Source organism: Rhipicephalus microplus, chromosome 6 (genome assembly GCF_043290135.1).
Source record: "Rhipicephalus microplus isolate Deutch F79 chromosome 6, USDA_Rmic, whole genome shotgun sequence".
In the NCBI taxonomy this organism is placed as follows: Eukaryota; Metazoa; Arthropoda; class Arachnida; order Ixodida; family Ixodidae; genus Rhipicephalus; species Rhipicephalus microplus.
The window spans coordinates 120,560,567-120,574,588 of record NC_134705.1 but is presented as its reverse complement, the minus strand read 5'-3'; the positions used below and the strand labels follow the sequence as shown (position 1 = coordinate 120,574,588).

At 46.9% G+C, this 14,022-nt stretch overlaps 1 protein-coding gene across 1 annotated transcript in view; it reads right to left on the bottom strand.

Moving 5' to 3' along the window:
- LOC142765457 (uncharacterized) overlaps window positions 1-12,235 on the bottom strand; it is a 143,072-nt gene extending 130,837 nt beyond the window's left edge. Inside the window, exon 1 of the mRNA XM_075866496.1 lies at window positions 10,362-12,235. The gene's annotated coding sequence lies outside the window, so the exon portion shown is untranslated. The remainder of the gene's footprint in view (window positions 1-10,361) is intronic.
- Window positions 12,236-14,022: the final 1,787 nt, after the last annotated feature.

Sequence of the window (14,022 nt, the reverse complement as noted above, 5' to 3'; positions counted from 1 at the left end):
AGGCAGCGGCCTTCGGGGGCAAGGTCGCTGGGACTCAAAGTGCGGAAGACCTCCCATCGATGCTTGCACGCAACGCCGAAGGCATTTCGTCAGAGAATAATCGCAGTGCCGAAGAAACGCCGACATCCGCATCTGAACTTAGTGACCGCGTGTCGCTCGACATACCTGTGCTGGTTGACGGTCTTCAGGTCAGTGCATTGGTAGACACTGGTGCAGACTATTCGATCATCAGCGGGAGGCTAGCGAAAGATCTCAGAAAAGTGATCACGCCGTGGAATGGAACGCGAATTCGAACAGCTGGAGGACACGTTGTAACACCGCTGGGTCGCTGTACCGCAAGAGTGAAAATTCGTGCGTCAACGTTTGTGCTCAGCTGCCTCGTTCTCCCCGACTGTTCGCGTCAGCTGATTATCGGCATGGACTTCCTTCGGGAATACGGTGCTATCATAAATCTCCGTGAGCGCATCGTGACCTTCTCGACTCAAGGCGCAACAGATCGAGACGCCGATAACTGCCGTAGACTTGCGCTGCGTGTTGCTGACGACAGTGTGACGCTGCCACCTCGAGCAACTGTTCCCATCGAAGTCACTTGTGAAGACTTCCAAGACGGCGACGTGGTGGCTGAAAGCAACTTATCACTTCTGCTGCTCCAAGGTGTATGCGCCGCCCGAAGTGTAGTGCGCGTCCGTGACGGACAGTCAACGATACTAGCTACGAACTTCAATTACGAGCACCGGCATCTTTTCCGTGGAACCACCCTAGCCTATGGAGAACCTGTTGCCGACGTCACGGAGTGCTTCGCGTCCGAGGAAACGCATGAGGATAAGGAATTTCTAGACCACATCGACATCAATTCGACGCTGTCAGACGAGAGAAAGGCTGCACTTCACGACCTTTTAAGGGAGTTTAGATCTTGCTTCGCCTCTTCTTCAAAAGTCCGTCAAACTCACCTCACGAAGCATCGAATTATTACCGACGATGACGTCCGCCCCATCCGGCAGCAGCCTTATCGCGTTTCTGCCAAAGAACGCGAGGCTATTCAGACACAAGTAAAAGAGATGCTCGATGACGGGATTATTCAACCATCCAGCAGCGCTTGGTCCTCGCCAGTCGTTCTAGTAAAGAAAAAAGACGGAACGCTGCGATTCTGTATTGACTACAGGAAGCTTAATAGCGTCACAAAAAAGGACGTCTACCCGCTTCCACGAGTAGATGACTCCCTCGACAGGTTACGACGTGCGAAGTATTTTTCGTCCATCGATCTAAAGAGTGGCTATTGGCAAATTGAAGTGGATGAACGAGACCGAGAAAAAACCGCGTTTGTGACTCCAGACGGACTTTACGAATTCCGAGTTCTTCCCTTCGGCCTCTGTTCTGCACCAGCCACTTTTCAGAGGATGATGGACACAGTTCTCGCTGGCTTGAAGTGGCAAAGCTGCCTTGTCTACCTCGATGATGTGGTCATCTTTTCCGAGAGCTTTGAAGAACATCTGAAGCGTCTGAGAAAGGTTCTGGAAGCCATTCGCACAGCTGAACTTACGCTGAAACCCCAAAAATGCCATTTCGGCTATGAAGAGCTGAAATTTCTGGGACATGTCATTAGTGCAGATGGAGTGCGACCTGATCCAGACAAAACTGCTGCTGTCGCCGCCTTCCCTGTCCCATCAGATAAAAGAGCAGTACGCCGTTTCCTCGGCTTGTGCGCGTATTATCGCCGATTTATCGCCAACTTCTCCAAAATAGCTGAACCTCTTACGCGACTCACCCGAGATGACGTACCCTTTACTTGGGGCGTAGAACAAGATACAGCGTTCACAGAGTTACGACAGAGAATGCAAACAGCCCCTGTTCTTGCCCATTTTGATGAGGACGCTGCTACAGAAATTCATACAGATGCCAGCAACGTCGGACTTGGCGCTGTCCTTGTACAACGACACGGCGGCGTTGAGCATGTGATAGCTTACGCCAGTCGTACTCTTTCTCGAGCTGAGACCAACTATTCTACGTCAGAAAAAGAATGCCTCGCAGTCGTGTGGGCGACGACCAAATTTCGGCCTTACCTCTACGGTCGTCCCTTCAAAGTGGTGACTGACCACCACTCGCTCTGCTGGCTGGCAAATCTCAGAGATCCATCCGGCCGTCTCGCACGGTGGAGTTTGCGTTTGCAGGAGTTTGACATTACGATTGTGTACAGGTCAGGGCGCAAACACGAAGACGCCGACGCGCTTTCTCGAGCACCTGTGGGGAACGCTGTCAGGGGCTCCGAAGATGAAGATGCCTTTCTCGGAGCAGTTAGTGACTCCGAATTTATGTCAAAGCAGCGGGCAGACGATGAATTACGCCCAGTCATTGATTCCCTGGAAGGCCGCAACTCTAAGGTCCCTCAACACATTGCTCGCGAACTGTCCTCTTTTTGTCTAAGAAGAGGCATTCTTTACAAGAAAAACGCCCGTGGTAGTGACAAGGCTTTCCTACTCGTTGTTCCTACCGACATGCGTGATGAAATCCTTCTGGCGTGCCACGACGAGCCCACGTCAGGACATTTGGGCTATTCGCGAACTCTCGCCCGAGTACGCCAACAGTATTACTGGCCGCGACTATCAACTAGTGTACATCGATATGTGAAGGGCTGCCGTGAGTGCCAGCGCCGCAAGACTCCGCCTGTGAGACCCGCGGGCCTGCTCCAGCCGATCGCACCACCACGGACACCGTTTGACCTCGTGGGAATGGACCTTCTCGGGCCCTTCCCTTTGTCGTCCTCTGGGAACAAGTGGATTATAGTTGCGACAGATTATCTCACGCGTTATGCTGAAACAAAAGCGTTACCCCGTGGCACGGCCTCTGAAGTCGCGCAGTTCTTCGTGCACCAAATCGTCCTACGGCATGGTGCCCCGTCATGCGTGATTACGGACAGAGGGACGTCGTTTACAGCACGAATGATGGAGGACATTTTTAAACTGAGCTGCACAAGTCATCGAAAAACAACGGCTTATCATCCGCAATCCAATGGAATGACAGAGAGGCTTAACAAGACCATAGCGGACATGCTGTCAATGTACGTGGACGTACAACATAAAACCTGGGACGAGATTCTGCCATACATCACGTTTGCTTATAATACGGCAACGCAAGAAACAACGCGATTTCCGCCTTTCCGACTTGTTTACGGACGCAACGTGCGAACCATGCTCGATGCTATGCTTCCGTGTGACGAAAGCAATGAACTTGCTCAAGATGCTGAGCAATACACTCAATACGCCGAAGAAGCTCGTCAGCTAGCTCGCATAAACACCAGACACCAACAAGATGCAGACGCGCGACGTTACAACCTCCGCCATCGAAATGTCACCTACCACCCTGGGGACCGAGTGTGGGTGTGGATCCCTGTCCGGCGACCAGGCTTATCCGAAAAACTCCTAAGCCGTTATTTTGGACCGTACAAGGTTCTTAGACGAATCACAGATCTTACCTACGAGGTATTTCCGGACGGCGCAGCGTCTTCTCGTCGACAGCTTCGACCCGAAACCGTGCATGTCCTTCGGCTGAAGCCCTACTTCACACAGTAGCCCTTGTGGTTTCACGTGCTACGACATGCCGTGACATTGCGTTGCCGCTGCTGTTTGTGTTCTCGTGTGTTTTTGTGCCCTTTCTTTTTGCGCTTGGCGGAAGCGTTGGCGAAACTTCCTCATTTGCGCTGCGAGTAGTGGCACTCTCCCTCTTTTGGTTCTCTATATCTGCGTGTGTATACCTTCATTTTTTTTATTTACGAGCATCGAGTCGATGCTTTCAAAGGGGGGGACTATTGCCACATGGTTTGCTTGGGTGAGATCGAAGAGTGAAAGAAGACAAAGACGATCTCTCTGAGCCGCTTCTTGAGTAGTCGACTAAACGAGCCCATTTTTTATCAAGTTTGTCGCGAGTAACGTGACAATATATATATATGGAAGCCTCAACGGTAGGTGTCACAGTTTACAGGGGCTGTCATTCGTTTATAATGCAGGGACAGAGAAATCGCGAGTAAAACTTTTCGCACAATCCAAGAACACGAGCAGGTGACTAAAGGAGCACTTCGTCGCCGGAATAAAAAAAGGCGTCGCGATGCAAGCAGCCGTAACGCTGTTTTCGATCCTGTTGACTAGCTTCTGTGCTGAGCCGAACAAGTTGCTGACCTTTTTGAAGTCTCAGAATCAACTGTTCGGGTGGGGTTGTGGAATTGTCAGTTTATGTGCGAAAGAAAAATAGCGTCGATTGTGAATGTCGCAGAACGACCATAAAATAATTGGTATTCATGTAGCGCCCGTGAAATTCGTCATATGCATAATTTCATCGTGCCTAGAGTACATTTCTAATCTTTGACAACAGGCATTTTCCCTGGAGGCTTGCAGATTCCAAAGGTCACAGTAATATTTAAAAAAAAGGCGACAAGAATGATCTTTCAAACTACCGCTCTGTATCTGTGCTGCCTGTTTTTCGAAAGGTTTAGAGAAAGGAAAATTAGAGCGATTTAGTTCGTTGAGTTACCACTTTATTGTCATAAGTCCTGCACAATTCCGTTTTCGTAAAATACAAGTCACCTGATTTAGCCCTTATGACCCAAAAAGTGTTCATAATGCAAAAACTTGAGAAAAAAAAGTGCGTGGAATTTTCCTCAATATTTCAGAGCCCTTCGGCCTTATAGGTCATAATGCCATGCTTAAGAAACTTGATCACTATGATATTCGGGGCGTATCTCATTCTCTACATCCTACCTTCAACACAGATGCCAATTCGTAGCTATAAGTGGGGACCATTCGCAGCTTGAATCTTTAAAAACAGGCGTCCCGCAGGGGAGAATATTGGGTCCGTACCTCTTCATATTGTCCATCAATGGTCATGGTCAATGTTGACCCATTGGCAAAGTGCGTATTTATGCAGATGATAAAAGCATGTTTTCTGAGGGTGACTTAAGTTCCTAATGGTCAAATCGAGCCAATAGGACGCTTGCAAGTTTATACATGTGGGAAACAGCAATTATTCTAAAATTATTGTAGGAAAAACAAATGCAGTGTTGTTTCAATTGCGTAATAAATAATTTCAACTAAGCCCCATTAAGTTGAGCAGTACTGAAATAGAACTACTACCGTTCTTCAAATGACTTGGCGTATATTTTTCTAAAACATTGTCATGGGAATGCCGAGGGAATTGCTTAGTAAATTATCTAGAGCAATAGGTATTATGCGCCACTATTGCAGTTATCTCCTTACGTGAATTAAAAAGATTTTGATTAATTCATTGTTTCTTTTTCTGGTTCAATACAAAACTCTAGAGTGGGGGACCACTACAGCCCAAAATATCACTGAGTCGTGGTACTACAAAAAAAAAGCCATGCGCCTTGTTTCCAGGGTGTCATATATTTGGCATACAGCTCCTTTGTTCCCGAAGCTTAGTACCATAAAAATTGAATCTTTGTAAACGTATAGGCTTTGTCGCCTGTGCAGACGGGGAAATATTAAAAATGATGACTCCCCAATACAACTGGCGTCCTTACAGCAACATAATTAGTTTTATAATGTTTCTCGTTTAAAACTATGGCTTGTTATCACAAACAAAACTCTATAGGGTGGCGAAATGCTACAGTTTTGCTCACCGGCTATTTTAAATTGGTTGCACAAAAAACGGTCTTAATGTATCCTCTCTGTCACTAAAACGCCTACGTGACATATTTGTACGAGTGCTCGTGCTGCCATAGGTGTGTTTGATGTTTTTGTTTTTTTTGCTGTCTTCATCACTAGAGATAATTTTTTCTCTTGGTGTTGGAAATGTTAACACAATACCCTTGTTCATTATTTACCGTGTTTGTTTACGGTTCTCGCTGTTGTGTACATGCATTAGATATTGAGCAGGCTTTCAATCGCTGTAACCACTCAGTGTGTGAGGTGGCCAGGTTTTCCTCAAGCTGCTCAGATAAACTTTTTCGCCTGGTCTCCACGCAATTTGTTCTGCAATAAACTCCATTGAATTCGATTCAATAAACGAGGTAGTATGGTGAATAGCCAGTAGTACGTTGCACTGTGGTATTGTGAGCAAACGTCACAAATGACAAGATGGTGTCACAGTTGCCATGAGCTGCTCCAATATACAAGAACTTCATTTCAGTTAGTGTGTGGTGAAAGCTTTAAGAACTTCTTCAATAACTCTAGACAGAAAAGTCTTGCCGAAATCACTAGCTAGTGTGCGAAGCGCACTATAGCACAAGACAATGTCTTCAACGAAGAAGGTGACCATGTCTTAGGTAGAGCCAGAGCACAGGGGAGTGGTCTCCACGAACTGACACATGGTGGATGGTCGATCACTGTCATGACCCAGCAAAATACGGCCGACGTTACGGGAAGATGTTCATTCCAACTGTGGCAAAAGGTTACTTCCTCTAAACATGGTATCGGTTGTAACAAGCCAGCGGGAGGTGAAGTCGGCCACTTGAGCCATTGACGTAATGCGCACGAAGAGACGTACTAGGCAGTCGAAATTGAAAGGTCAAGCGAGAAGAAGCGGCTCCTAATTAGGCTGCATGTTTTATTGAATCCGAAGTTGCCAGCTAGGGGTTGTCGTGGAAGGTCTTTAGAACTTGCGCACTAAGCAAGCGTGGTAGCACTGGAGTACTTCAGCGTAAACGTGCCGATGCAGCACGTCGCTGTCAAGTTTGAATTGCCTGAGTTCTCAATGTGACATGGCATTGGTCGAGGAGACTTTCCCCGGGGGCATTGAACATGCGATGGCAGTACGGATTTTGCTGTTTACAGGACGACAACTGAGTGTAGGAAGGCGAAAACAGTGCGTCAACAACCAATAGTTCTGATAACATAAGTGGATGGTGAGCCTCATCATTGGACGCGCTATGAAAAGGCTTGTACAAAGAAGATATCAGTGGTAGCCCCGCCGTGGTGGTCTAATGGCTAAGATACTCGGCTGCTGACCCGCAGGTCGCGGGATTGAATCCCGGCTCCGCGGCTGAATTTTTGAGAGAGGCGAAAATCCTGCAGTCGCGTGTGCTTAGATTTGGGTGCACGTAAAAGAACCCCAGGCGGTCAACATTTCCGGAGCCCTGCACTATGGCATCTCTCATAATCATATGGTGATTTTGGAACGTTAAACTACATATATTAAGACAGCAGTGGTAGTGAGCACTGAGATAGGATGATTTGATGTGCGGGATTAAATGTCCCAAAATCACCATATGATTATGACAGACGCCGTAGTGGAGGACTCCGGAAATTTTGACTACCTGGGGTTCTTTAACGTGCAACCAAAGCGGAGCACATGGGCCTACGAAATTTTCGCCTCAATCGAAAATGCAGCCGCCGCAGCCGGGATTCGATCTCGCAACCTGCGGGTAACAGTTGAGTACCTCAGTTACCACACTATCGCAGCGGGGCAGGTAATGAAATAGGGCGTCAGCATCTTGGTGATTTTTTCCCAAATTTGTAAATAAACGTCAGCTGTGTACTCTTGCCGCCGGAAAACCCGGCAGCCGAGGCGTCCGGGCAAATTCTTCAATGACGACAACCAGCTCAAAGCGTGGTGGTTGGTAATCACTGTAGGATGACGTCCATAAAAGTATGGGTGGAATTTATGTACGGCCCAAACGACAGTCAAGCACTCTTGTTCTGTAATTGAGCAGTTTCGTTCAGCATTCGTGATTGCCCAGCTGACGGAAGCCACAACTCGAGAGAGTCGTCGCTTACGGTTTGTTGTGTCACATTGCAGGACGACAGCACCGTTGCAATGGCCGCTAGCATCGATGTGCAGGCCGGTATGGGCATGCTCATGGAACTGACTGAGAACGGGATCAGATGTAAGCGCCGAATTCAGGGTGTCAAAAGGGACGTCGCAATCGGTTGTCAAAGTTAAGGCAGTGCCCGACGTCAGTAGCTTGTGAAATGACGACAAAATAGAGGAGAAGTCGTGAATGAAACAGCGAAAATAAGATGTAAAACTCACAAAACTTTGTAACTGCTTCTAAAGCGTGTCACAGCAATTACCTTGTCAGGATCTGGGCGAACGCCATCTCTACTAACAAAGAAGCCCAACGTTGTGATGTTCGTTCTGGCGAAACGAATTTTTTTCGTATTGAGTGGCAGGTCAGCGTTCGATATACACGTCGAAACTTTGTCCAGCTGCTCTAGACGCTGAAGGAAAGTCATGGTCATCATTAGTAGTTGGCGGCCATGGTGCATCCGTGTGAAGACGCATCAGGGCAAGAGGTTCGGTGTCAGCAAAACAGGCCACGACGGTAGCTTGGGAGAAAACAAGTGGCTTAGATGTAGTATTACACTCAGTGACAAACGCACTACTGTCATGAAATCCGGCCAAACTAGGCCCAATTACCATTATAACAGACAGCCACCAATCATATGGTGCGAGAAACACATCACCATTAACGATCGCGTTGGACGTCAATGTCAGAACATGCTCGTCGCCAGATGGAATAAAACAGTGGGAAACTGTGGCAAAATGAAGTTTGCCAGCGTAATCAGAGGAAAATTTTGTGTCTATCAAGTGAAGGACTCGCTGATGACAAGGTATCACGGCCGATGTTGTGACTAAGTCTCATCCTAAAATAGGTACGTGGGTACATGGCAACTGAACGAGAGCCTTAATGTGATGAAGTATGCCATCGATGAAAATTCGCACAGTGCACACCCCAACAAGCTCAACAAGAACTGCGTTGGCACACCGAAGGGTAGGTTCAGTATGCGGCGTTTATGCTTTCTTTAAAGCGAGCACAGAGTTCATTAGTAATAACGCAAAACGCTGCAGCCGTGTCTACCAACGCCTCAATCTATATTTTCAACACAAACTAACAGTAAATTTTAGGGCTGCTGCAGAGGAGTTTGACATAGCCTGAAAGATTCAGCTTTTCTACCCGAAGCTGCAATAGTTAGTTTTCTGGGTGATGACCCGCGGTCGAAGTAGCTGGCCGAATGGGATAAGAGGAGCGGCGCATTGATAACAGATAGCGGCGACGCGGTAAACTGGAACCGCTTGCTTCCTCGAGGCTCGGCAGAGATTGTGAGCGATGTTCGTAGCGTTGTTAAGAGGTACCGTGTTGTGGGAACAGCCGCACTAAACTCGTGTCTTTCGTAGTAGTCGTAACCGCATCTTTCGATCTACTGATAGCGCCGAGAAAAGCTGAAAACGTGGCCACAGGTTCTACATTAGTTGCAAACTGGTCAAGTCGGGCGCTAGGCGTTGGATAATGGAGGCGACGGTGGTAAAACGTTTGCCGACCCGTGCATTGCGGGTGCGTAGGGTGGTTGCTTCTCAGGTGAGGCGAGGGCCGCTAGGTGAGCGTAAGTTGGCGTCGGTACATGGTCACACCCGGTAGTCTCTGTACAGCTCATAGAAACAAGCTTACCCCTGACAATGTTCTGGAAGCTCTTGGCAGGAGGCGTAGGGAGCTCAAATGGGCCGTGAGTAGCCTTTGCTTGAAGTTTCTCGCGCATGATGGAACGAGTCAACGCTCGTAAGTCACTGTATTTGGTTGCGGTAAGATGAGATAAGTTAGGATGTAAATGTAGGAGACGGAGTTCATTAAGGCTCTGACACGTGGCGATGGCTTCTTCAGTGGTAGTGTGGTTTAGCACTGCAAGGGTGTTGAATGTCGCAGCCCCACCTGTGGCTCTCTATCATTGAGTCGTTTGCGCGTCGAGCATCGACAAAGTGCCAGAACATCTGTGTAGCAAGTGTGCGACTCACCGGTACGACACGCTCCGATAACTTCATTTACGCGATGTCGCAGCGGATGGACGGGTACGAGATAATCTCTCGTAACTGGTGTCCAGTTATGAAATTCAGTCGATGAAATCCAGCTCGAGGTTAAAAAACCAAGGGTTCGCTACAGCAGTCAGGTGTAATGCCACGCGCACGAGTTTCGCAGATTGGCTCAGCAGTTCAGTGCATTCACATAATCGAACTGCTTCAACCAGTCGTCAACGTCGTCTCTACGAAGTCCTGTGAACATTGGCGGGTCCTTCTGGGGTATGGTGACCAAGTAGGTGTGTGGGCGTAAATGGTGACCTGAACGAAGCTCTAGGGGCGTATTGGAGTGGGACTCGTAAAAATACCGGTAGAACGAGAGGACTGAGGGACCAAACAGCGTGATCCACAATTTGTGAGACTACGTTCAGGCAGCAAGCCGCTTCTTTATTGCCCTTGAGCCTGGGCCCCTCTGCTCATAAGTGGTTATGATGAGTATCTACAGGGGATAGGATTCACATGCATAGATATTTTCTGTTTATCTTTCTCTCTCTTTTTCTCTCTCTTCCTATATATAGATATACATAAATCATACTAAACCTAAAATCTCCAGTATACTTTCTTACATGGAGAAGTAGTTGGCCCGGTAGGAGCAGTAGGGCGTAGTGTAGGCAGTACTTCGGTGGACCAGCCTCTAGGGTCTCCAGTTCTGTGTGAGTAGCTCGTGATAGTCTTGAAGCTTGAGATACTCAGGGTTTTATAAGGGTGTGTAGGCAAAACCTGAAAAATTTCCACTTATTAATGAACGCACAAATGTACATTAATTCATTTTTGCGTGATACCCAACTTATTGCAGACTGCATGGCTCCCAAGCTGACACAACTATATCAGGTGCGTCAATCATTCTTGAAGGGCTTGATTTGTTTAAGAATCATTACAGTACGATAACGTGATCACGAGAATTGCCTTAGAATCTGACCACGTTTACGAAAGCATTTATATAAAATTATCTCTATTTTCTTCGTGAAACAACAACCGAACACACATCACTGTCCTTCCCAATCTCTTCACTTTGAGGTACTATACAATAATACCAGGGAAAATATTTAAAATCATATAAGCCAATGCACGCTGCCACATAAATGACGCAATAGTCGTACCTACCGGGAGGCCGAGGGGAACAGAGAGTGCTTGCTGTCTCCCCATCACACTGTACCAGAAATTGGGAGCATATATTTTTTGAAAGATGTTCCTGTGTAACTCACTGACAAATATCGAACTTGCGGCCACATTTTTCTTCTGTTTGCAGCAGAGGAGTTGCATAATGATATATTTTATTGGAATAGCAATTTACGGATACAATTTCATTTTCCGCTGTCACTACCATCACCACTGTCGCCGTGAGGCACTGTGTAACGTCGCAGGGCGATAGTGTCGACCCACTGATTGCATTTTCCATGTTGCAGTGAAAGTGTGCGAGAAAATCGCGAAGCGAAAAGAGGCGCAGCATAGATAAACAGAAACGACTGACACAAGAACAAGAAACAGAGAAAGACCCAATGTACTCATCGGTTTTGCGTGATTGTGTCATTCGGGTCTGTTCATCTATGGAGCACATAGTTTCACTTGGCAATGTCATACCAACTAGCTACAGTCGAAGCAAACGTGTGAGGGCAGCCAAATATTAGGCTTCAACCGGAAAGCAAATGCACAGGCATTATTCGCTCCTGCAAAAGTCCTATGGAGGAGGACGGAGGAGGGGCTGCTTAACTCCTACAGAAAAATCACGGCATGGTATTGACAGGAAACAGGAGATGACTCATGTGCTTGTACTTGGATGTATGGCAACAGCCCTTTTTGCGTTGCATCCATCAACAACAAGTAGGATTGTTTCAATGACTACAGTGTCCCAAGGAGGAGCATTCGCGCACACCCTATTTTGAAAGGAATTAGCAGGAATTAGCAGGAATCACGCAGGTGTTCTGGTGTAAATAGCCTGCTAGCCTTTAAGCGGTCTACAACACTCAGAATCGATTGGCTTACTACAAGGGCTGCATGGTCTAACGGCAGAGTTTTGTTGCATAGGACAGCTCGAATGCATAAGCACAACCTGCCGACGCACATGCGCAAGACTTTACAAGCCCTATTTGTATCAATGACATCCTTTCGGAATGGCTTCCCGGGTACAGAACGCCTTCCTGCGTTCACGGTTCAAAATGTCACCTCACGTTCTTGAAGCACTGTGCCGTACATGTATGATGAGCACAGGCATACGTTACCTTATAACAGGGGAGCGTGCGCACAGGCGTCTCAAATGATGGCACTTTGACGCTTTGAACGAGTGCGAATCGATTAGCGGTCCGTATTGTGTGCTTCTTGATGCCATCTTTGCTCAGGATTCACCATATACAATGAACATGTGTATCTTGGCTACTTCAGCTACCGCAAAGGTTCATTCATTACCATGGACGATAGTTATCGGGATTGTGTTATGTGCTGCCTGGCGTCAGAGGGGGGGGGGGGGCATGCACATAGAGAATGCTATATAGCTGCCAAACACCAATATTGTGCAATCAATCCTTCGTATCTTCCCGCACATTTTAAAAGTAAATCACTTTTGTGAAGAAAATTTATACTTTCTTGTTACACGGATTTATATGACAAATGGATCTACCATGTTTTTGTGCAACAAGAACAATCATCATCCGGCTTGCTCATGCTGTCATTTCTTATTATTTGTACCTCACCAATTACCTACCAGGAATGCTACGCCATGCTGCTCTATGACGCCGAGTGAGAGAGAAAGAAAAAAATAAGGAGAAAGGTGGGGAGGTTAACCAGGGCTGAGCCCCGGTAGGCTACCCTGCACTAGAGAAGGGGAAAGGGGTAAAGAAAGGTATAGAGGAGGGGAAAAGTAACTGACTGGGACTACGCGTAACAGCTTCACGTTTCACATCACAAGCGATGAAACAGACTGGTGTCTTTGAGAAAACGGAACAGCGCGCTCGTTGCCTCTCGGAATTGGGATGGGCAGTGCATAAGCTAGGAAAGATCAGTGCAGCCAATACGGTCCTTTCGGGCATACGACAAGGAAACACATTTTGTGAACTATCTGCCCAAGCTCACGCAACGTACCTATACTGGAACAACCAGCCCTGCTACATAACTACCAGGAAGTAGTCGAGTCAAGCAGTGCCTACACGTTTTGACAGATATGTTGGTCCTAACAGATCGACAGAATCTCATTGTGATAATAGAGTTTTCTGTGAATATACTACAGGGAACTCTCGCGTAGCGTCTTAGGGTGTTGCAACGCATGTCACTTCAGGAAGCTTAGGAATGGTGAGCAATACTTGGATTGCTCTAATCTTCATACTTTCGGCTTGGATATGCTTCGTCAATGCGTAACTTTGAATTGTCAGCGGTTATGCTTCACTTGCTTAACTTTTCGGGCTCACCTATTCATATCAGGTAACGAAGTTCAAAACAGTTCGTTCTTTCATTTCATAAACAACCAAAGCACTGCAATAAGCAAAGCCATCGTGCACAAGTGCGTTGGAAGCCCGCAAGCACAAATACTGTGCAAATCCATGTACTATATATCATGTTCCCAGCTGGCTGAACGATCGCAGCACCTGAGTCCCCTCTAGTTTACTTTAGGAAACTCTATAGCTGCGACACGCATATGATGCACGAAAAAGCTACACCAAGTTGGTGATGTGGCACGAAGAAAATTTGTGCGCAAAACTCTTTGACAAAAGCGTTGGCATGTCATCGGCTTTAAAACCGAATTTGCGCTACGCTTAGTGTTTACATTCCTGTGATGCAATCTTGTACACGTTCCAGATCCGGATGGAGGCATCTGGCTAAACCCTGTCACTGCAGTCTTTTTTTACTATAGGGATGCATAATACGACATCACAGAATTGGAGTAACCAGCTTAGAAAATTCGCTTACCACAAATCTGAATATATGTTGGTAATACACTATTTGCGACAAATAGCTATGAAGAAATTGTGTATTCATTGGGCCGTGCTATAGCTGTGCTCAGTGCTGAAATTTACCATTTCGACTTATTAGCAATCGTATCTGTGTGCACGCAGTACGCAGACATACTCAATACACTGACGCACGTTTCTTCAACACTTGAAGTGCCTTCCCACAGGGACAGTTAAACGACACGATTACTTTTCTTCGACCCACTCGGAAATCATGCAATTTCTTTTAGTTCGGGGTAGGTGTAACAAAAACATTGAGAAAGGTTCATTCGTTTTCAAAATTTTGCGC